We start from the raw sequence: 24146 nt of genomic DNA on the forward strand, positions 1-24146 counted from the left end.
TTGATACTTAGTCGTTTTCAGCCAATTTTCTGGATTTTTGAAAATTTCACTTCTTTGTGAAAATATCCACTAAATGAGGGAATAATATGTGTGAGGGTACCCCAGGAGAGTTCCAAATGTGTGTGGGTAGAATATATATCCCACGGGGGTAAAATTGAAAAAAGTCTAAAAAAATTTTTTTTTGGACTTAGTCATTTTTCTGGCGTTTATCAGACTTTCAGAAAGGGGAAATGTCAGTGAGCATTCCGATTTCAGTTCCAGAGGGATTCGCCCAATGAGTCCTTGATACTTAGTCGTTTTTAGCCAATTTTCTGGATTTTTTAAAATTTCACTTCTTTGTGAAAATATCCACTAAATGAGGGAATAATATGTGTGAGGGTACCCCAGGAGAGTTCCAAATGTGTGTGGGTAGAATATATATCCCACGGGGGTAAAATTGAAAAAAGTCTAAAAAAATTTTTTTTTGGACTTAGTCATTTTTCTGGCGTTTATCAGACTTTCAGAAAGGGGAAATGTCAGTGAGCATTCCGATTTCAGTTCCAGAGCGATTCGCCCAATGAGTCCTTGATACTTAGTCTTTTTTAGCCAATTTTCTGGATTTTTTAAAATTTCACTTCTTTGTGAAAATATCCACTAAATGAGGGAATAATATGTGTGAGGTTACCCCAGGAGAGTTCTAAATGTGTGTGGGAAGAATATATATCCCACGGGGGTAAAATTGAAAAAAGTTGAAAAAAAATTTTTTTTGGACTTAGTCATTTTTCCGGCGTTTATCAGATTTTCAGATAGGGCAAATATCAGTGAGCGTTCTGATTTCAGTTCCAGATCAATTCGCCCAATGAGTCTTTGATATTTAGTTGTTTTCAGCCAATTTTCTGGATTTTTGAAAATTTCACTTTTTTGTGAAAATATCCACTAAATGAGGGAATAATATGTGTGAGGGTACCGAAGGAGAGTTCCAAATTTGTGTGGGTAGAATATATATCCCACGGGGGTAAAATTGAAAAAAGTTGCAAAAAATTTTTTTTTGGACTTAGTCATTTTTACGGCGTTTATCAGACTTTCAGATAGGGGAAATGTCAGTGAGCGTTCCGATTTCAGTTCTTGAGCGATTCGCCCAATGAGTCCTTGTTATTTAGTCTTTTTCAGCCAATTTTCTTGATTTTTGAAAATTTCACTTTTTTGTGAAAATATCCACTAAATGAGGGAATAATATGTATGAGGGTGCCCCAGGAGAGTTCCAAATGTGTGTGGGTAGAATATATATCCCACGGGGGTAAAATTGAAAAAAGTTGAAAAAAATTTTTTTTTGGACTTAGTCATTTTTCTGGCGTTTATCAGACTTTAAGATAGGGGAAATGTCAGTGAGCATTCCCATTTCAGTTCCAGAGCGATTCGCCCAATGAGTCTTTGATATTTAGTCGTTTTCAGCCAATTTTCTGGATTTTTGAAAATTTCACTTTTTTCTGAAAATATCCACTAAATGAGGGAATAAAATGTGTGAGGGTACCGAAGGAGAGTTCCAAATTTGTGTGGGTAGAATATATATCCCACGGGGGTAAAATTGAAAAAAGTTGAAAAAAATTTTTTTTTGGAGTTAGTCATTTTTCTGGCGTTTATCAGACTTTAAGATAGGGGAAATGTCAGTGAGCATTCCCATTTCAGTTCCAGAGCGATTCGCCCAATGAGTCTTTGATATTTAGTCGTTTTCAGCCAATTTTCTGGATTTTTGAAAATTTCACTTTTTTGTGAAAATATCCACTAAATGAGGGAATAAAATGTGTGAGGGTACCGAAGGAGAGTTCCAAATTTGTGTGGGTAGAATATATATCCCACGGGGGTAAAATTGAAAAAAGTTGAAAAAAATTTTTTTTTGGAGTTAGTCATTTTTCTGGCGTTTATCAGACTTTAAGATAGGGGAAATGTCAGTGAGCATTCCCATTTCAGTTCCAGAGCGATTCGCCCAATGAGTCCTTGATATTTAGTCGTTTTCAGCCAATTTTCTGGATTTTTGAAAATTTCACTTTTTTGTGAAAATATCCACTAAATGAGCGAATAACATGTGTGAGGGTACCCCAGGAGAGTTCCAAATGTGTGTGGGTAGAATATATATCCCACGGGGGTAAAATTGAAAAAAGTTGAAAAAAATTTTTTTTTGGACTTAGTCATTTTTACGGCGTTTATCAGACTTTCAGATAGGGGAAATGTCAGTGAGCGTTCCGATTTCAGTTCTTGAGCGATTCGCCCAATGAGTCCTTGATACTTAGTCGTTTTCAGCCAATTTTCTGGATTTTTGAAAATTTCAGTTCTTTGTGAAAATATCCACTAAATGAGGGAATAATATGTGTGAGGTTACCCCAGGAGAGTTCCAAATGTGTGTGGGTAGAATATATATCCCACGGGGGTAAAATTGAAAAAAGTCTAAAAAAATTTTTTTTTGGACTTAGTCATTTTTCCGGCGTTTATCAGACTTTCAGATAGGGGAAATGTCAGTGAGCGTTCCGATTTTAGTTCTAGAGCGATTCGCCCAATGAGTCCTTCTTATTTAGTCTTTTTCAGCCAATTTTCTTGATTTTTGAAAATTTCACTTTTTTGTGAAAATATCCACTAAATGAGGGAATAATATGTATGAGGGTACCCCAGGAGAGTTCCAAATGTGTGTGGGTAGAATATATATCCCACGGGGGTAAAATTGAAAAAAGTTGAAAAAAATTTTTTTTTGGACTTAGACATTTTTCTGGCGTTTATCAGACTTTAAGATAGGGGAAATGTCAGTGAGCATTCCCATTTCAGTTCCAGAGCGATTCGCCCAATGAGTCTTTGATATTTAGTCGTTTTCAGCCAATTTTCTGGATTTTTGAAAATTTCACTTTTTTGTGAAAATATCCACTAAATGAGGGAATAAAATGTGTGAGGGTACCGAAGGAGAGTTCCAAATTTGTGTGGGTAGAATATATATCCCACGGGGGTAAAATTGAAAAAAGTTGAAAAAAATTTTTTTTGGGAGTTAGTCATTTTTCTGGCGTTTATCAGACTTTAAGATAGGGGAAATGTCAGTGAGCATTCCCATTTCAGTTCCAGAGCGATTCGCCCAATGAGTCTTTGATATTTAGTCGTTTTCAGCCAATTTTCTGGATTTTTGAAAATTTCACTTTTTTGTGAAAATATCCACTAAATGAGGGAATAAAATGTGTGAGGGTACCGAAGGAGAGTTCCAAATTTGTGTGGGTAGAATATATATCCCACGGGGGTAAAATTGAAAAAAGTTGAAAAAAATTTTTTTTTGGAGTTAGTCATTTTTCTGGCGTTTATCAGACTTTAAGATAGGGGAAATGTCAGTGAGCATTCCCATTTCAGTTCCAGAGCGATTCGCCCAATGAGTCTTTGATATTTAGTCGTTTTCATCCAATTTTCTGGATTTTTGAAAATTTCACTTTTTTGTGAAAATATCCACTAAATGAGGGAATAATATGTGTGAGGGTACCGAAGGAGAGTTCCAAATTTGTGTGGGTAGAATATATATCCCACGGGGGTAAAATTGAAAAAAGTTGCAAAAAATTTTTTTTGGGACTTATTCATTTTTCCGGCGTTTATCAGACTTTCAGATAGGGCAAATGTCAGTGAGCATTCCGATTTCAGTTCCAGAGCGATTCGCCCAATGAGTCCTCGATATTTAGTCGTTTTCAGCCAATTTTCTGGATTTTTGAAAATTTCACTTCTTTGTGAAAATATCCACTAAATGAGGGAATAATATGTGTGAGGTTACCCCAGGAGAGTTCCAAATGTGTGTGGGTAGAATATATATCCCACGGGGGTAAAATTGAAAAAAGTCTAAAAAAATTTTTTTTTGGACTTAATCATTTTTCCGGCAGACTTTCAGATAGGGCAAATGTCAGTGAGCGTTCCGATTTTAGTTCTAGAGCGATTCGCCCAATGAGTCCTTGTTATTTAGTCTTTTTCAGCCAATTTTCTTGATTTTTGAAAATTTCACTTTTTTGTGAAAATATCCACTAAATGAGGGAATAATATGTATGAGGGTACCCCAGGAGAGTTCCAAATGTGTGTGGGTAGAATATATATCCCACGGGTGTAAAATTGAAAAAAGTTGAAAAAAATTTTTTTTGGGACTTAGTCATTTTTCCGGCGTTTATCAGACTTTCAGATAGGGGAAATGTCAGTGAGTGTTCCGATTTCAGTTCCAGAGCGATTCGCCCAATGAGTCCTTGTTATTTAGTTGTTTTCAGCCAATTTTCAGGATTTTTGAAAATTTCACTTTTTTGTGAAAATATCCACTAAATGAGGGAATAATATGTGTGAGGGTACCCCAGGAGAGTTCTAAATGTGTGTGGGAAGAATATATATCCCACGGGGGTAAAATTGAAAAAAGTTGAAAAAAATTTTTTTTTGGAGTTAGTCATTTTTCTGGCGTTTATCAGACTTTAAGATAGGGGAAATGTCAGTGAGCATTCCCATTTCAGTTCCAGAGCGATTCGCCCAATGAGTCTTTGATATTTAGTCGTTTTCAGCCAATTTGCTGGATTTTTGAAAATTTCACATTTTTGTGAAAATATCCACTAAATGAGGGAATAATATGTGTGAGGGTACCGAAGGAGAGTTCCAAATTTGTGTGGGTAGAATATATATCCCACGGGGGTAAAATTGAAAAAAGTTGCAAAAAATTTTTTTTGGGACTTATTCATTTTTCCGGCGTTTATCAGACTTTCAGATAGGGGAAATGTCAGTGAGCGTTCCGATTTCAGTTCTTGAGCGATTCGCCCAATGAGTCCTTGATACTTAGTCGTTTTCAGCCAATTTTCTGGATTTTTGAAAATTTCACTTTTTTGTGAAAATATCCACTAAATGAGGGAATAATATGTGTGAGGGTACCGAAGGAGAGTTCCAAATGTGTGTGGGTAGAATATATATCCCACGGGGGTAAAATTGAAAAAAGCTGAAAAAAAATTTTTTTTGGACTTAGTCATTTTTCCGGCGTTTATCAGACTTTCAGATAGGGGAAATGTCAGTGAGTGTTCCGATTTCAGTTCCAGAGCGATTCGCCCAATGAGTCCTTGTTATTTAGTTGTTTTCAGCCAATTTTCTGGACTTTTGAAAATTTCACTTTTTTGTGAAAATATCCACTAAATGAGGGAATAATATGTGTGAGGTTACCCCAGGAAAGTTCTAAATGTGTGTGGGAAGAATATATATCCCAGGGGGTAAAATTGAAAAAAGTTGAAAAAATTTTTTTTTTTACTTAGTCATTTTTCCGTCGTTTATCAGACTTTCAGATAGGGGAAATGTCAGTGAGCGTTCCGATTTCAGTTCCAGAGCGATTCGCCCATTGAGTCCTTGATACTTAGTCGTTTTCACCCAATTTTCTGGATTTTTGAAAATTTCACTTCTTTGTGAAAATATCCACTAAATGAGGGAATAATATGTATGAGGGTACCCCAGGAGAGTTCCAAATGTGTGTGGCTAGAATATATATCCCACGGGGGTAAAATTGAAAAAAGTTGAAAAAAATTTTTTTTTGGACTTAGTCATTTTTCTGGCGTTTATCAGACTTTAACATAGGGGAAATGTCAGTGAGCATTCCCATTTCAGTTCCAGAGTGATTCGCCCAATGAGTCTTTGATTTTTAGTCGTTTTCAGCCAATTATCTGGATTTTTGAAAATTTCACTTTTTTGTGAAAATATCCACTAAATGAGGGAATAATATGTGTGAGGGTACCCCAGGAGAGTTCTAAATGTGTGTGGGAAGAATATATATCCCACGGGGGTAAAATTGAAAAAAGTTGCAAAAAATTTTTTTGGGGACTTATTCATTTTTCCGGCGCTTATCAGACTTTCAGATAGGGCAAATGTCAGTGAGCGTTCCGATTTCAGTTCCAGAGCGATTCGCCCAATGAGTCCTTGATATTTAGTCGTTTTCAGCCAATTTTCTGGATTTTTGAAAATTTCACTTTTTTGTGAAAATATCCACTAAATGAGGGAATAACATGTGTGAGGGTACCCCAGGAGAGTTCCAAATGTGTGTGGGTAGAATATATATCCCACGGGGGTAAAATTGAAAAAAGTTGAAAAAAATTTTTTTTTGGAGTTAGTCATTTTTCTGGCGTTTATCAGACTTTAAGATAGGGGAAATGTCAGTGAGCATTCCCATTTCAGTTCCAGAGCGATTCGCCCAATGAGTCTTTGATATTTAGTCGTTTTCATCCAATTTTCTGGATTTTTGAAAATTTCACTTTTTTGTGAAAATATCCACTAAATGAGGGAATAATATGTGTGAGGGTACCGAAGGAGAGTTCCAAATTTGTGTGGGTAGAATATATATCCCACGGGGGTAAAATTGAAAAAAGTTGCAAAAAAATTTTTTTGGGACTTATTCATTTTTCCGGCGTTTATCAGACTTTCAGATAGGGCAAATGTCAGTGAGCGTTCCGATTTCAGTTCCAGAGCGATTCGCCCAATGAGTCCTTGATATTTAGTCGTTTTCAGCCAATTTTCTGGATTTTTGAAAATTTCACTTCTTTGTGAAAATATCCACTAAATGAGGGAATAATATGTGTGAGGTTACCCCAGGAGAGTTCCAAATGTGTGTGGGTAGAATATATATCCCACGGGGGTAAAATTGAAAAAAGTCTAAAAAAATTTTTTTTTGGACTTAATCATTTTTCCGGCAGACTTTCAGATAGGGGAAATGTCAGTGAGCGTTCCGATTTTAGTTCTAGAGCGATTCGCCCAATGAGTCCTTGTTATTTAGTCTTTTTCAGCCAATTTTCTTGATTTTTGAAAATTTCACTTTTTTGTGAAAATATCCACTAAATGAGGGAATAATATGTATGAGGGTACCCCAGGAGAGTTCCAAATGTGTGTGGGTAGAATATATATCCCACGGGTGTAAAATTGAAAAAAGTTGAAAAAAATTTTTTTTGGGACTTAGTCATTTTTCCGGCGTTTATCAGACTTTCAGATAGGGGAAATGTCAGTGAGTGTTCCGATTTCAGTTCCAGAGCGATTCGCCCAATGAGTCCTTGTTATTTAGTTGTTTTCAGCCAATTTTCAGGATTTTTGAAAATTTCACTTTTTTGTGAAAATATCCACTAAATGAGGGAATAATATGTGTGAGGGTACCCCAGGAGAGTTCTAAATGTGTGTGGGAAGAATATATATCCCACGGGGGTAAAATTGAAAAAAGTTGAAAAAAATTTTTTTTTGGAGTTAGTCATTTTTCTGGCGTTTATCAGACTTTAAGATAGGGGAAATGTCAGTGAGCATTCCCATTTCAGTTCCAGAGCGATTCGCCCAATGAGTCTTTGATATTTAGTCGTTTTCAGCCAATTTTCTGGATTTTTGAAAATTTCACTTTTTTGTGAAAATATCCACTAAATGAGGGAATAAAATGTGTGAGGGTACCGAAGGAGAGTTCCAAATTTGTGTGGGTAGAATATATATCCCACGGGGGTAAAATTGAAAAAAGTTGAAAAAAATTTTTTTTGGGAGTTAGTCATTTTTCTGGCGTTTATCAGACTTTAAGATAGGGGAAATGTCAGTGAGCATTCCCATTTCAGTTCCAGAGCGATTCGCCCAATGAGTCTTTGATATTTAGTCGTTTTCAGCCAATTTTCTGGATTTTTGAAAATTTCACTTTTTTGTGAAAATATCCACTAAATGAGGGAATAAAATGTGTGAGGGTACCGAAGGAGAGTTCCAAATTTGTGTGGGTAGAATATATATCCCACGGGGGTAAAATTGAAAAAAGTTGAAAAAAATTTTTTTTTGGAGTTAGTCATTTTTCTGGCGTTTATCAGACTTTAAGATAGGGGAAATGTCAGTGAGCATTCCCATTTCAGTTCCAGAGCGATTCGCCCAATGAGTCTTTGATATTTAGTCGTTTTCATCCAATTTTCTGGATTTTTGAAAATTTCACTTTTTTGTGAAAATATCCACTAAATGAGGGAATAATATGTGTGAGGGTACCGAAGGAGAGTTCCAAATTTGTGTGGGTAGAATATATATCCCACGGGGGTAAAATTGAAAAAAGTTGCAAAAAATTTTTTTTGGGACTTATTCATTTTTCCGGCGTTTATCAGACTTTCAGATAGGGCAAATGTCAGTGAGCATTCCGATTTCAGTTCCAGAGCGATTCGCCCAATGAGTCCTTGATATTTAGTCGTTTTCAGCCAATTTTCTGGATTTTTGAAAATTTCACTTCTTTGTGAAAATATCCACTAAATGAGGGAATAATATGTGTGAGGTTACCCCAGGAGAGTTCCAAATGTGTGTGGGTAGAATATATATCCCACGGGGGTAAAATTGAAAAAAGTCTAAAAAAATTTTTTTTTGGACTTAATCATTTTTCCGGCAGACTTTCATATAGGGCAAATGTCAGTGAGCGTTCCGATTTTAGTTCTAGAGCGATTCGCCCAATGAGTCCTTGTTATTTAGTCTTTTTCAGCCAATTTTCTTGATTTTTGAAAATTTCACTTTTTTGTGAAAATATCCACTAAATGAGGGAATAATATGTATGAGGGTACCCCAGGAGAGTTCCAAATGTGTGTGGGTAGAATATATATCCCACGGGTGTAAAATTGAAAAAAGTTGAAAAAAATTTTTTTTGGGACTTAGTCATTTTTCCGGCGTTTATCAGACTTTCAGATAGGGGAAATGTCAGTGAGTGTTCCGATTTCAGTTCCAGAGCGATTCGCCCAATGAGTCCTTGTTATTTAGTTGTTTTCAGCCAATTTTCAGGATTTTTGAAAATTTCACTTTTTTGTGAAAATATCCACTAAATGAGGGAATAATATGTGTGAGGGTACCCCAGGAGAGTTCTAAATGTGTGTGGGAAGAATATATATCCCACGGGGGTAAAATTGAAAAAAGTTGAAAAAAATTTTTTTTTGGAGTTAGTCATTTTTCTTGCGTTTATCAGACTTTAAGATAGGGGAAATGTCAGTGAGCATTCCCATTTCAGTTCCAGAGCGATTCGCCCAATGAGTCTTTGATATTTAGTCGTTTTCAGCCAATTTGCTGGATTTTTGAAAATTTCACATTTTTGTGAAAATATCCACTAAATGAGGGAATAATATGTGTGAGGGTACCGAAGGAGAGTTCCAAATTTGTGTGGGTAGAATATATATCCCACGGGGGTAAAATTGAAAAAAGTTGCAAAAAATTTTTTTTGGGACTTATTCATTTTTCCGGCGTTTATCAGACTTTCAGATAGGGGAAATGTCAGTGAGCGTTCCGATTTCAGTTCTTGAGCGATTCGCCCAATGAGTCCTTGATACTTAGTCGTTTTCAGCCAATTTTCTGGATTTTTGAAAATTTCACTTTTTTGTGAAAATATCCACTAAATGAGGGAATAATATGTGTGAGGGTACCGAAGGAGAGTTCCAAATGTGTGTGGGTAGAATATATATCCCACGGGGGTAAAATTGAAAAAAGTTGAAAAAAAATTTTTTTTGGACTTAGTCATTTTTCCGGCGTTTATCAGACTTTCAGATAGGGGAAATGTCAGTGAGTGTTCCGATTTCAGTTCCAGAGCGATTCGCCCAATGAGTCCTTGTTATTTAGTTGTTTTCAGCCAATTTTCTGGACTTTTGAAAATTTCACTTTTTTGTGAAAATATCCACTAAATGAGGGAATAATATGTGTGAGGTTACCCCAGGAAAGTTCTAAATGTGTGTGGGAAGAATATATATCCCAGGGGGTAAAATTGAAAAAAGTTGAAAAAATTTTTTTTTTTACTTAGTCATTTTTCCGTCGTTTATCAGACTTTCAGATAGGGGAAATGTCAGTGAGCGTTCCGATTTCAGTTCCAGAGCGATTCGCCCATTGAGTCCTTGATACTTAGTCGTTTTCACCCAATTTTCTGGATTTTTGAAAATTTCACTTCTTTGTGAAAATATCCACTAAATGAGGGAATAATATGTATGAGGGTACCCCAGGAGAGTTCCAAATGTGTGTGGCTAGAATATATATCCCACGGGGGTAAAATTGAAAAAAGTTGAAAAAAATTTTTTTTTGGACTTAGTCATTTTTCTGGCGTTTATCAGACTTTAACATAGGGGAAATGTCAGTGAGCATTCCCATTTCAGTTCCAGAGTGATTCGCCCAATGAGTCTTTGATTTTTAGTCGTTTTCAGCCAATTATCTGGATTTTTGAAAATTTCACTTTTTTGTGAAAATATCCACTAAATGAGGGAATAATATGTGTGAGGGTACCCCAGGAGAGTTCTAAATGTGTGTGGGAAGAATATATATCCCACGGGGGTAAAATTGAAAAAAGTTGCAAAAAATTTTTTTGGGGACTTATTCATTTTTCCGGCGTTTATCAGACTTTCAGATAGGGCAAATGTCAGTGAGCGTTCCGATTTCAGTTCCAGAGCGATTCGCCCAATGAGTCCTTGATATTTAGTCGTTTTCAGCCAATTTTCTGGATTTTTGAAAATTTCACTTTTTTGTGAAAATATCCACTAAATGAGGGAATAACATGTGTGAGGGTACCCCAGGAGAGTTCCAAATGTGTGTGGGTAGAATATATATCCCACGGGGGTAAAATTGAAAAAAGTTGAAAAAAATTTTTTTTTGGAGTTAGTCATTTTTCTGGCGTTTATCAGACTTTAAGATAGGGGAAATGTCAGTGAGCATTCCCATTTCAGTTCCAGAGCGATTCGCCCAATGAGTCTTTGATATTTAGTCGTTTTCATCCAATTTTCTGGATTTTTGAAAATTTCACTTTTTTGTGAAAATATCCACTAAATGAGGGAATAATATGTGTGAGGGTACCGAAGGAGAGTTCCAAATTTGTGTGGGTAGAATATATATCCCACGGGGGTAAAATTGAAAAAAGTTGCAAAAAAATTTTTTTGGGACTTATTCATTTTTCCGGCGTTTATCAGACTTTCAGATAGGGCAAATGTCAGTGAGCGTTCCGATTTCAGTTCCAGAGCGATTCGCCCAATGAGTCCTTGATATTTAGTCGTTTTCAGCCAATTTTCTGGATTTTTGAAAATTTCACTTCTTTGTGAAAATATCCACTAAATGAGGGAATAATATGTGTGAGGTTACCCCAGGAGAGTTCCAAATGTGTGTGGGTAGAATATATATCCCACGGGGGTAAAATTGAAAAAAGTCTAAAAAAATTTTTTTTTGGACTTAATCATTTTTCCGGCAGACTTTCAGATAGGGGAAATGTCAGTGAGCGTTCCGATTTTAGTTCTAGAGCGATTCGCCCAATGAGTCCTTGTTATTTAGTCTTTTTCAGCCAATTTTCTTGATTTTTGAAAATTTCACTTTTTTGTGAAAATATCCACTAAATGAGGGAATAATATGTATGAGGGTACCCCAGGAGAGTTCCAAATGTGTGTGGGTAGAATATATATCCCACGGGTGTAAAATTGAAAAAAGTTGAAAAAAATTTTTTTTGGGACTTAGTCATTTTTCCGGCGTTTATCAGACTTTCAGATAGGGGAAATGTCAGTGAGTGTTCCGATTTCAGTTCCAGAGCGATTCGCCCAATGAGTCCTTGTTATTTAGTTGTTTTCAGCCAATTTTCAGGATTTTTGAAAATTTCACTTTTTTGTGAAAATATCCACTAAATGAGGGAATAACATGTGTGAGGGTACCCCAGGAGAGTTCTAAATGTGTGTGGGAAGAATATATATCCCACGGGGGTAAAATTGAAAAAAGTTGAAAAAAATTTTTTTTTGGAGTTAGTCATTTTTCTGGCGTTTATCAGACTTTAAGATAGGGGAAATGTCAGTGAGCATTCCCATTTCAGTTCCAGAGCGATTCGCCCAATGAGTCTTTGATATTTAGTCGTTTTCAGCCAATTTGCTGGATTTTTGAAAATTTCACATTTTTGTGAAAATATCCACTAAATGAGGGAATAATATGTGTGAGGGTACCGAAGGAGAGTTCCAAATTTGTGTGGGTAGAATATATATCCCACGGGGGTAAAATTGAAAAAAGTTGCAAAAAATTTTTTTTGGGACTTATTCATTTTTCCGGCGTTTATCAGACTTTCAGATAGGGGAAATGTCAGTGAGCGTTCCGATTTCAGTTCTTGAGCGATTCGCCCAATGAGTCCTTGATACTTAGTCGTTTTCAGCCAATTTTCTGGATTTTTGAAAATTTCACTTTTTTGTGAAAATATCCACTAAATGAGGGAATAATATGTGTGAGGGTACCGAAGGAGAGTTCCAAATGTGTGTGGGTAGAATATATATCCCACGGGGGTAAAATTGAAAAAAGTTGAAAAAAAATTTTTTTTGGACTTAGTCATTTTTCCGGCGTTTATCAGACTTTCAGATAGGGGAAATGTCAGTGAGTGTTCCGATTTCAGTTCCAGAGCGATTCGCCCAATGAGTCCTTGTTATTTAGTTGTTTTCAGCCAATTTTCTGGACTTTTGAAAATTTCACTTTTTTGTGAAAATATCCACTAAATGAGGGAATAATATGTGTGAGGTTACCCCAGGAAAGTTCTAAATGTGTGTGGGAAGAATATATATCCCAGGGGGTAAAATTGAAAAAAGTTGAAAAAATTTTTTTTTTTACTTAGTCATTTTTCCGTCGTTTATCAGACTTTCAGATAGGGGAAATGTCAGAGAGCGTTCCGATTTCAGTTCCAGAGCGATTCGCCCATTGAGTCCTTGATACTTAGTCGTTTTCACCCAATTTTCTGGATTTTTGAAAATTTCACTTCTTTGTGAAAATATCCACTAAATGAGGGAATAATATGTATGAGGGTACCCCAGGAGAGTTCCAAATGTGTGTGGCTAGAATATATATCCCACGGGGGTAAAATTGAAAAAAGTTGAAAAAAATTTTTTTTTGGACTTAGTCATTTTTCTGGCGTTTATCAGACTTTAACATAGGGGAAATGTCAGTGAGCATTCCCATTTCAGTTCCAGAGTGATTCGCCCAATGAGTCTTTGATTTTTAGTCGTTTTCAGCCAATTATCTGGATTTTTGAAAATTTCACTTTTTTGTGAAAATATCCACTAAATGAGGGAATAATATGTGTGAGGGTACCCCAGGAGAGTTCTAAATGTGTGTGGGAAGAATATATATCCCACGGGGGTAAAATTGAAAAAAGTTGCAAAAAATTTTTTTGGGGACTTATTCATTTTTCCGGCGTTTATCAGACTTTCAGATAGGGCAAATGTCAGTGAGCGTTCCGATTTCAGTTCCAGAGCGATTCGCCCAATGAGTCCTTGATATTTAGTCGTTTTCAGCCAATTTTCTGGATTTTTGAAAATTTCACTTTTTTGTGAAAATATCCACTAAATGAGGGAATAACATGTGTGAGGGTACCCCAGGAGAGTTCCAAATGTGTGTGGGTAGAATATATATCCCACGGGGGTAAAATTGAAAAAAGTTGAAAAAATTTTTTTTTTCGACTTAGTCATTTTTCTGGCGTTTATCAGACTTTAAGATAGGGGAAATGTCAGTGAGCATTCCCATTTCAGTTCCAGAGCGATTCGGCCAATGAGTCTTTGATATTTAGTCGTTTTCAGCCAATTTTCTGGATTTTTGAAAATTTCACTTTTTTGTGAAAATATCCACTAAATGAGGGAATAAAATGTGTGAGGGTACCGAAGGAGAGTTCCAAATTTGTGTGGGTAGAATATATATCCCACGGGGGTAAAATTGAAAAAAGTTGAAAAAAATTTTTTTTTGGAGTTAGTCATTTTTCTGGCGTTTATCAGACTTTAAGATAGGGGAAATGTCAGTGAGCGTTCCGATTTCAGTTCTTGAGCGATTCGCCCAATGAGTCCTTGATACTTAGTCGTTTTCAGCCAATTTTCTGGATTTTTGAAAATTTCAGTTCTTTGTGAAAATATCCACTAAATGAGGGAATAATTTGTGTGAGGTTACCCCAGGAGAGTTCCAAATGTGTGTGGGTAGAATATATATCCCACGGGGGTAAAATTGAAAAAAGTCTAAAAAAATTTTTTTTTGGACTTAGTCATTTTTCCGGCGTTTATCAGACTTTCAGATAGGGGAAATGTCAGTGAGCGTTCGGATTTTAGTTCTAGAGCGATTCGCCCAATGAGTCCTTGTTATTTAGTCTTTTTCAGCCAATTTTCTTGATTTTTGAAAATTTTACTTTTTTGTGAAAATATCCACTAAATGAGGGAATAATATGTATGAGGGTACCCCAGGAGAGTTCCAAATGTGTGTGGGTAGAATATATATCCCACGGGGTAAAATTGAAAAAAGTTGAAAAAAATTTTTTTTTGGACTTAGTCATTTTTCTGGCGTTTATCAGACTTTAAGATAGGGGAAATGTCAGTGAGCATTCCCATTTCAGTTCCAGAGCGATTCGCCCAATGAGTCTTTGATATTTAGTCGTTTTCAGCCAATTTTCTGGATTTTTGAAAATTTCACTTTTTTGTGAAAATATCCACTAAATGAGGGAATAATATGTGTAAGGTTACCCCAGGAGAGTTCTAAATGTGTGTGGGAAGAATATATATCCCACGGGGGTAAAATTGAAAAAAGTTGAAAAAATTTTTTTTTTGGACTTAGTCATTTTTCCGGCGTTTATCAGACTTTCAGATAGGGGAAATGTCAGTGAGCGTTCCGATTTCAGTTCTTGAGCGATTCGCCCAATGAGTCCTTGATACTTAGTCGTTTTCAGCCAATTTTCTGGATTTTTGAAAATTTCACTTCTTTGTGAAAATATCCACTAAATGAGGGAATAATATGTGTGAGGGTACCCCAGGAGAGTTCCAAATGTGTGTGGGTAGAATATATATCCCACGGGGGTAAAATTGAAAAAAGTTGAAACAAATTTTTTTTTGGACTTAGTCATTTTTCCGGCGTTTATCAGACTTTCAGATAGGGGAAATGTCAGTGAGTGTTCCGATTTCAGTTCCAGAGCGATTCGCCCAATGAGTCCTTGTTATTTAGTTGTTTTCAGCCAATTTTCAGGATTTTTGAAAATTTCACTTTTTTGTGAAAATATCCACTAAATGAGGGAATAATATGTGTGAGGGTACCGAAGGAGAGTTCCAAATTTGTGTGGGTAGAATATGTATCCCACGGGGGTAAAATTGAAAAAAGTTGAAAAAATTTTTTTTTGTGACTTATTCATTTTTCTGGCGTTTATCAGACTTTCAGATAGGGCAAATGTCAGTGAGCATTCTGATTTCAGTTCCAGAGCGATTCGCCCAATGAGTCCTTGATATTTAGTCGTTTTCAGCCAATTTTCTGGATTTTTGAAAATTTCACTTTTTTGTGAAAATATCCACTAAAAGAGGGAATAATATGTATGAGGGTACCCCAGGAGAGTTCCAAATGTGTGTGGGTAGAATATATATCCCACGGGGGTAAAATTGAAAAAAGTTGAAAAAAATTTTTTTTTGGACTTAGTCATTTTTCTAGCGTTTACAGACTTTAAGATAGGGGAAATGTCAGTGAGCATTCCCATTTCAGTTCCAGAGCGATTCGCCCAATGAGTCTTTGATATTTAGTCGTTTTCAGCCAATTTTCTGGATTTTTGAAAATTTCACTTTTTTGTGAAAATATCCACTAAATGAGGGAATAATATGTGTGAGGGTACCCCAGGAGAGTTCCAAATGTGTGTGGGTAGAATATATTTCCCACGGGGGTAAAATTGAAAAAAGTCTAAAAAAATTTTTTTTTGGACTTAGTCATTTTTCTGGCGTTTATCAGACTTTAAGATAGGGGAAATGTCAGTGAGCATTCCCATTTCATTTCCAGAGCGATTCGCCCAATGAGTCTTTGATATTTAGTCGTTTTCAGACAATTTTCAGGATTTTTGAAAATTTCACTTTTTTGTGAAAATAATCACTAAATGAAGGAATAATATGTGTGAGGGTACCGAAGGAGAGTTCCAAATTTGTGTGGGTAGAATATATATCCCACGGGTATAAAATTGAAAAAAGTTGAAAAAATTTTTTTTTGGGACTTAGTCACTTTTCCGGCGTTTATCAGACTTTCAGATAGGGGAAATGTCAGTGAGCGTTCCGATTTCAGTTCCAGAGCGATTCGCCCAATGAGTCCTTGTTATTTAGTTGTTTTCAGCCAATTTTCTGGATTTTTGAAAATTTCACTTTTTTGTGAAAATATCCACTAAATGAGGGAATAATATGTGTGAGGGTACCGAAGGAGAGTTCCAAATTTGTGTGGGTAGAATATATATCCCACGGGTGTAAAATTGAAAAAAGTTGAAAAAAATTTTTTTTCGGACTTAGTCATTTTTCCGGCGTTTATCAGACTTTCAGATAGGGGAAATGTCAGTGAGCGTTCCGATTTCAGTTCTTCAGCGATTCGCCCAATGAGTCCTTGATACTTAGTCGTTTTCAGCCAATTTTCTGGATTTTTGAAAATTTCACTTTTTTGTGAAAATATCCACTAAATGAGGGAATAATATGTGTGAGGTTACCCCAGGAAAGTTCTAAATATGTGTGGGAAGAATATATATCGCACGGGGGTAAAATTGAAAAAAGTTGAAAAAATTTTTTTTTTGGACTTAGTCATTTTTCCGTCGTTTATCAGACTTTCAGATAGGGGAAATGTCAGTGAGCGTTCCGATTTCAGTTCCAGAGCGATTCGCCCAATGAGTCCTTGATACTTAGTCGTTTTCAGCCAATTTTCTGGATTTTTGAAAATTTCACTTCTTTGTGAAAATATCCACTAAATGAGGGAATGATATGTGTGAGGGTACCCCAGGAGAGTTCCAAATGTGTGTGGGTAGAATATATATCCCACGGGGGTAAAATTGAAAAAAGTTGAAACAAATTTTTTTTTGGACTTAGTAATTTTTCCGGCGTTTATCAGACTTTCAGATAGGGGAAATGTCAGTGAGCATTCCCATTTCAGTTCCAGAGCGATTCGCCCAATGAGTCCTTGATACTTAGTCGTTTTCAGCCAATTTTCTGGATTTTTGAAAATTTCACTTTTTTGTGAAAATATCCACTAAATGAGGGAATAATATGTGTGAGGGTACCCCAGGAGAGTTCCAAATGTGTGTGGGTAGAATATATTTCCCACGGGGGTAAAATTGAAAAAAGTCTAAAAAAATTTTTTTTTGGACTTAGTCATTTTTCCGGCGTTTATCAGACTTTCAGACAGGGGAAATGTCAGTGAGCATTCCGATTTCAGTTCCAGAGCGATTCGCCCAATGAGTCCTTGTTATTTAGTCGTTTTCAGCCAATTTTCTGGATATTTGAAAATTTCACTTCTTTGTGAAAATATCCACTAAATGAGGTAATAATATGTGTGAGGGTACCCCAGGAGAGTTCTAAATGTGTGTGGGAAGAATATATATCCCACGGGGGTAAAATTGAAAAAAGTTTAAAAAAATTTTTTTTTGGACTTAGTCATTTTTCTGGCGTTTATCAGACTTTAAGATAGGGGAAATGTCAGTGAGCATTCCCATTTCATTTCCAGAGCGATTCGCCCAATGAGTCTTTGATATTTAGTCGTTTTCAGACAATTTTCAGGATTTTTGAAAATTTCACTTTTTTGTGAAAATAATCACTAAATGAGGGAATAATATGTGTGAGGGTACCGAAGGAGAGTTCCAAATTTGTGTGGGTAGAATATATATCCCACGGGTATAAAATTGAAAAAAGTTGAAAAAATTTTTTTTTGGGACTTAGTCACTTTTCCGGCGTTTATCAGACTTTCAGATAGGGCAAATATCAGTGAGCGTTCCGATTTCAGTTCCAGATCGATTCGCCCAATGAGTCCTTGATACTTAGTCGTTTTCAGCCAATTTTCTGGATTTTTGAAAATGTCACTTTTTTGTGAAAATATCCACTAAATGAGGGAATAATATGTGTGAGGGTACCGAAGGAGAGTTCCAAATTTGTGTGGGTAGAATATATATCCCACGGGGGTAAAATTGAAAAAAGTTGAAAAAATTTTTTTTTGGACTTAGTCATTTTTCCGCCGTTTATCAGACTTTCAGATACGAGAAATGTCAGTGAGCGTTCCGATTTCAGCTCCAGAGCAATTCGCCCAATGAGTCTTGGATATTTAGTCGTTTTCAGCCAATTTTCGGGATTTTTGAAAATTTCACTTTTTTGTGAAAATATCCACTAAATGAGGGAACAATATGTGTGAGGGTACCCCAGGAGAGTACCAAATGTGTGTGGGAAGAATATATATCCCACGGGGGTAAAATTGAAAAAAGTTGAAAAAAATTTTTTTTTGGACTTAGTCATTTTTCCGGCGTTTATCAGACTTTCAAATAGGGGAAATGTCAGTGAGCGTGCCAATTTCAGTTCCAGAGTGATTCGCCCAATGAGTCCTTGATATTTAGTCGTTTTCAGCCAATTTTCTGGATTTTTGAAAATTTCACTTTTTTGTGAAAATATCCACTAAATGAGGGAATAATAAGTGTGAGGGTACCCCAGAAGAGTTTCAAATGTGTGTGGGTAGAATATATATCCGACGGAGGTAAAATTGAAAAAAGTTAAATAAAAATTTTTTTTGGGACTTATTCATTTTTCCGGCGTTTATCAGACTTTCAGATAGGGGAAATGTCAGTGAGCGTTCCGATTTCAGTTCTTCAGCGATTCGCCCAATGAGTCCTTGATACTTAGTCGTTTTCAGCCAATTTTCTGGATTTTTGAAAATTTCACTTTTTTGTGAAAATATCCACTAAATGAGGGAATAATATGTGTGAGGTTACCCCAGGAAAGTTCTAAATATGTGTGGGAAGAATATATATCGCACGGGGGTAAAATTGAAAAAAGTTGAAAAAATTTTTTTTTTGGACTTAGTCATTTTTCCGTCGTTTATCAGACTTTCAGATAGGGGAAATGTCAGTGAGCGTTCCGATTTCAGTTCCAGAGCGATTCGCCCAATGAGTCCTTGATACTTAGTCGTTTTCAGCCAATTTTCTGGATTTTTGAAAATTTCACTTCTTTGTGAAAATATCCACTAAATGAGGGAATGATATGTGTGAGGGTACCCCAGGAGAGTTCCAAATGTGTGTGGGTAGAATATATATCCCACGGGGGTAAAATTGAAAAAAGTTGAAACAAATTTTTTTTTGGACTTAGTAATTTTTCCGGCGTTTATCAGACTTTCAGATAGGGGAAATGTCAGTGAGCATTCCCATTTCAGTTCCAGAGCGATTCGCCCAATGAGTCCTTGATACTTAGTCGTTTTCAGCCAATTTTCTGGATTTTTGAAAATTTCACTTTTTTGTGAAAATATCCACTAAATGAGGGAATAATATGTGTGAGGGTACCCCAGGAGAGTTCCAAATGTGTGTGGGTAGAATATATTTCCCACGGGGGTAAAATTGAAAAAAGTCTAAAAAAATTTTTTTTTGGACTTAGTCATTTTTCCGGCGTTTATCAGACTTTCAGACAGGGGAAATGTCAGTGAGCATTCCGATTTCAGTTCCAGAGCGATTCGCCCAATGAGTCCTTGTTATTTAGTCGTTTTCAGCCAATTTTCTGGATATTTGAAAATTTCACTTCTTTGTGAAAATATCCACTAAATGAGGTAATAATATGTGTGAGGGTACCCCAGGAGAGTTCTAAATGTGTGTGGGAAGAATATATATCCCACGGGGGTAAAATTGAAAAAAGTTTAAAAAAATTTTTTTTTGGACTTAGTCATTTTTCTGGCGTTTATCAGACTTTAAGATAGGGGAAATGTCAGTGAGCATTCCCATTTCATTTCCAGAGCGATTCGCCCAATGAGTCTTTGATATTTAGTCGTTTTCAGACAATTTTCAGGATTTTTGAAAATTTCACTTTTTTGTGAAAATAATCACTAAATGAGGGAATAATATGTGTGAGGGTACCGAAGGAGAGTTCCAAATTTGTGTGGGTAGAATATATATCCCACGGGTATAAAATTGAAAAAAGTTGAAAAAATTTTTTTTTGGGACTTAGTCACTTTTCCGGCGTTTATCAGACTTTCAGATAGGGCAAATATCAGTGAGCGTTCCGATTTCAGTTCCAGATCGATTCGCCCAATGAGTCCTTGATACTTAGTCGTTTTCAGCCAATTTTCTGGATTTTTGAAAATGTCACTTTTTTGTGAAAATATCCACTAAATGAGGGAATAATATGTGTGAGGGTACCGAAGGAGAGTTCCAAATTTGTGTGGGTAGAATATATATCCCACGGGGGTAAAATTGAAAAAAGTTGAAAAAATTTTTTTTTGGACTTAGTCATTTTTCCGCCGTTTATCAGACTTTCAGATACGAGAAATGTCAGTGAGCGTTCCGATTTCAGCTCCAGAGCAATTCGCCCAATGAGTCTTGGATATTTAGTCGTTTTCAGCCAATTTTCGGGATTTTTGAAAATTTCACTTTTTTGTGAAAATATCCACTAAATGAGGGAACAATATGTGTGAGGGTACCCCAGGAGAGTACCAAATGTGTGTGGGAAGAATATATATCCCACGGGGGTAAAATTGAAAAAAGTTGAAAAAAATTTTTTTTTGGACTTAGTCATTTTTCCGGCGTTTATCAGACTTTCAAATAGGGGAAATGTCAGTGAGCGTGCCAATTTCAGTTCCAGAGTGATTCGCCCAATGAGTCCTTGATATTTAGTCGTTTTCAGCCAATTTTCTGGATTTTTGAAAATTTCACTTTTTTGTGAAAATATCCACTAAATGAGGGAATAATAAGTGTGAGGGTACCCCAGAAGAGTTTCAAATGTGTGTGGGTAGAATATATATCCGACGGAGGTAAAATTGAAAAAAGTTAAATAAAAATTTTTTTTGGACTTAGTCATTTTTCTGGTGTTGATCAGACTTTCAGATAGGGGAAATGTCAGTGAGCATTCCGATTTCAGTTCCAGAGCGATACAACCAATGAGTCCTTGATATTTAGTCGTTTTCAGCCAATTTTCTGGATTTTTGAAAATTTCACTTTTTTGTAAAAATATCCACTAAATGATGGAATAATATGTGTGAGGGTACCCCAGGAGAGTTCCAAATGTGTGTGGGTAGAATATATATCCCACGGGGGTAAAATTGAAAAAAGCTGAAAAAATTTTTTTTTGGACTTAGTCATTTTTCCGGCGTTTATCCGACTTTCAGATATGAGAAATGTCAGTGAGCGTTCCGATTTCAGCTCCAGAGCGATTCGCCCAATGAGTCCTTGATATTTAGTCGTTTTCAGCCAATTTTCTGGATTTTTGAAAATTTCACTTTTTTGTGAAAATATCCACTAAATGAGGGAATAATATGTGTGAGGGTACCCCAGGAGAGTACCAAATGTGTGTGGGAAGAATATATATCCCACGGGGGTAAAATTGAAAAAAGTTGAAAAAAATTTTTTTTTTGACTTAGTCATTTTTCTGGCGTTTATCAGACTTTAAGATAGGGGAAATGTCAGTGAGCATTCCCATTTCAGTTCCAGAGCGATTTGCCCAATGAGTCTTTGATATTTAGTCGTTTTCAGCCAATTTTCAGGATTTTTGAAAATTTCACTTTTTTGTGAAAATATCCACTAAATGAGGGAATAATATGTGTGAGGGTAACCCAGGAGAGTTCCAAATGTGTGTGGGTAGAATATATATCCCACGGGGGTAAAATTGAAAAATGTTGAAAAAAATTTTTTTTTGGACTTAGTCATTTTTCTGGCGTTTATCAGACTTTCAGATAGGGGAAATGTCAGTGAGCGTTCCAATTTCAGTTCCAGAGCGATTCGCCCAATGAGTCCTTGATATTTAGTTGTTTTCAGCCAATTTTCTGGATTTTTGAAAATTTCACTTTTTTGTGAAAATATTCACTAAATGAGGGAATAATATGTGTGAGGGTACCCCAGGAGAGTTCTAAATGTGTATGGGAAGAATATATATCCCACGGGGGTAAAATTGAAAAAAGTTGAAAAAAATTTTTTTTTGGACTTAGTCATTTTTCCGGCGTTTATCAGACTTTCAGATAGGGGAAATGTCAGTGAGCATTCCGATTTCAGTTCCAGAGCGATTCGCCCAATGAGTCCTTGATATTTAGTTGTTTTTAGCCAATTTTCTGGATTTTTGAAAATTTCACTTTTTTGTGAAAATATTCACTAAATAAGGGAATAATATGTGTGAGGGTACCCCAGGAGAGTTCTAAATGTGTGTGGGAAGAATATATATCCCACGGGGGTAAAATTGAAAAAAGTTGAAAAAAAATTTTTTTTGGACTTAGTCATTTTTCTGGCGTTGAACAGACTTTCAGATAGGGGAAATGTCAGTGAGCGTTCCGATTTCAGTTCCAGAGCGATTCGCCCAATGAGTCTTTGATATTTAGTCATTTTCAGCCAATTTTATGGATTTTTGAAAATTTCACTTTTTTGAGAAAATATCCACTAAATGAGGGAATAATAAGTGTGAGGGTACCTCAGAAGAGTACCAAATGTGTGTGGGAAGAATATATATCCCACGGGGGTAAAATTGAAAAAAGTTGAAAAAAATTTTTTTTTGGACTTAGTCATTTTTCCGGCGTTTATCAGACTTTCAGATACGAGAAATGTCAGTGAGCGTTCCGATTTCAGCTCCAGAGCGTTTCGCCCAATGAGTCCTTGATATTTAGTCGTTTTCAGCCAATTTTCTGGATTTTTGAAAATTTCACTTTTTTGTGAAAATATCCACTAAATGAGGGAATAATATGTGTGAGGGTACCCCAGGAGAGCTCTAAATGTGTGTGGGAAGAATATATATCCGACGGAGGTAAAATTGAAAAAAGTTGAAAAAAAATTTTTTTTGGACTTAGTCATTTTTCTGGCGTTTATCAGACTTTCAGATAGGGGAAATGTCAGTGAGCGTTCCGATTTCAGTTTCAGAGCGATTCGCCCAATGAGTCCTTGATATTTAGTTGTTTTCAGCCAATTTTCTGGATTTTTGAAAATTTCACTTTTTTGTGAAAATATTCACTAAATGAGGGAATAATATGTGTGAGGGTACCCCAGGAGAGTTCTAAATGTGTGTGGGAAGAATATATATCCCACGGGGGTAAAATTGAAAAAAGTTAAAAAAAATTTTTTTTTGGACTTAGTCATTTTTCTGGCGTTGATCAGACTTTCAGATAGGGCAAATGTCAGTGAGCGTTCCTATTTCAGTTCCAGAGCGATTCGCCCAATGAGTCTTTGATATTTAGTCATTTTCAGCCAATTTTATGGATTTTTGAAAATTTCACTTTTTTGTGAAAATATCCACTAAGTGAGGGAATAATATGTGTTAGGGAACCCCAGGAGAGTTCCAAATGTGTGTGGGTAGAATATATATCCCACGGGGGTAAAATTGAAAAAAGCTGAAAAATTTTTTTTTTGGACTTAGTCATTTTTCTGGCGTTTATCAGACTTTCAGATAGGGGAAATGTCAGTGAGCGTTCCGATTTCAGTTCCAGAGCGATTCGCCCAATGAGTCCTTGATATTTAGTTGTTTTCAGCCAATTTTCTGGATTTTTGAAAATTTCACTTTTTTGTGAAAATATCCACTAAATGAGGGAATATTATGTGTGAGGGTACCCAAGGAGAGCTCTAAATGTGTGTGGGAAGAATATATATCCCACGGGGGTAAAATTGAAAAAAGTTGAAAAAAAATTTTTTTTGGACTTAGTCATTTTTCCGGCGTTTATCAGACTTTCAGATAGGGCAAATGTCTGTGAGCGTTCCGATTTCAGTTCCAGAGCGATTCGCCCAATGAGTCTTTGATATTTAGTCGTTTTCTGCCAATTTTCTGGATTTTTGAAAATTTCACTTTTTTGTGAAAATATCCACTAAATGAGGGAATAATATGTATGAGGATACCGCAGGAGAGTACCAAATGTGTGTGGGAAGAATATATATCCCACGGGGGTAAAACTGAAAAAAGTTGAAAAAAATTTTTTTTTGGACTTAGTCATTTTTCCGGCGTTTATCAGACTTTCAGATACGAGAAATGTCAGTGAGCGTTCCGATTTCAGCTCCAGAGCGTTTCGCCCAATGAGTCCTTGATATTTAGTCGTTTTCAGCCAATTTTCTGGATTTTTGAAAATTTCACTTTTTTGTGAAAATATCCACTAAATGAGGGAATAATATGTGTGAGGGTAACCCAGGAGAGTTCCAAATGTGTGTGGGTAGAATATATATCCCACGGGGGTAAAATTGAAAAAAGTTTAAAAAAAATTTTTTTTGGACTTAGTCATTTTTCTGGCGTTTATCAGAC

The sequence above is a fragment of the Phyllobates terribilis genome, unplaced genomic scaffold, assembly GCF_046119375.1.
Source record: "Phyllobates terribilis strain yellow unplaced genomic scaffold, ASM4611937v1 Scaffold_2__4_contigs__length_985480577, whole genome shotgun sequence".
Lineage (NCBI taxonomy): Eukaryota > Metazoa > Chordata > Amphibia > Anura > Dendrobatidae > Phyllobates > Phyllobates terribilis.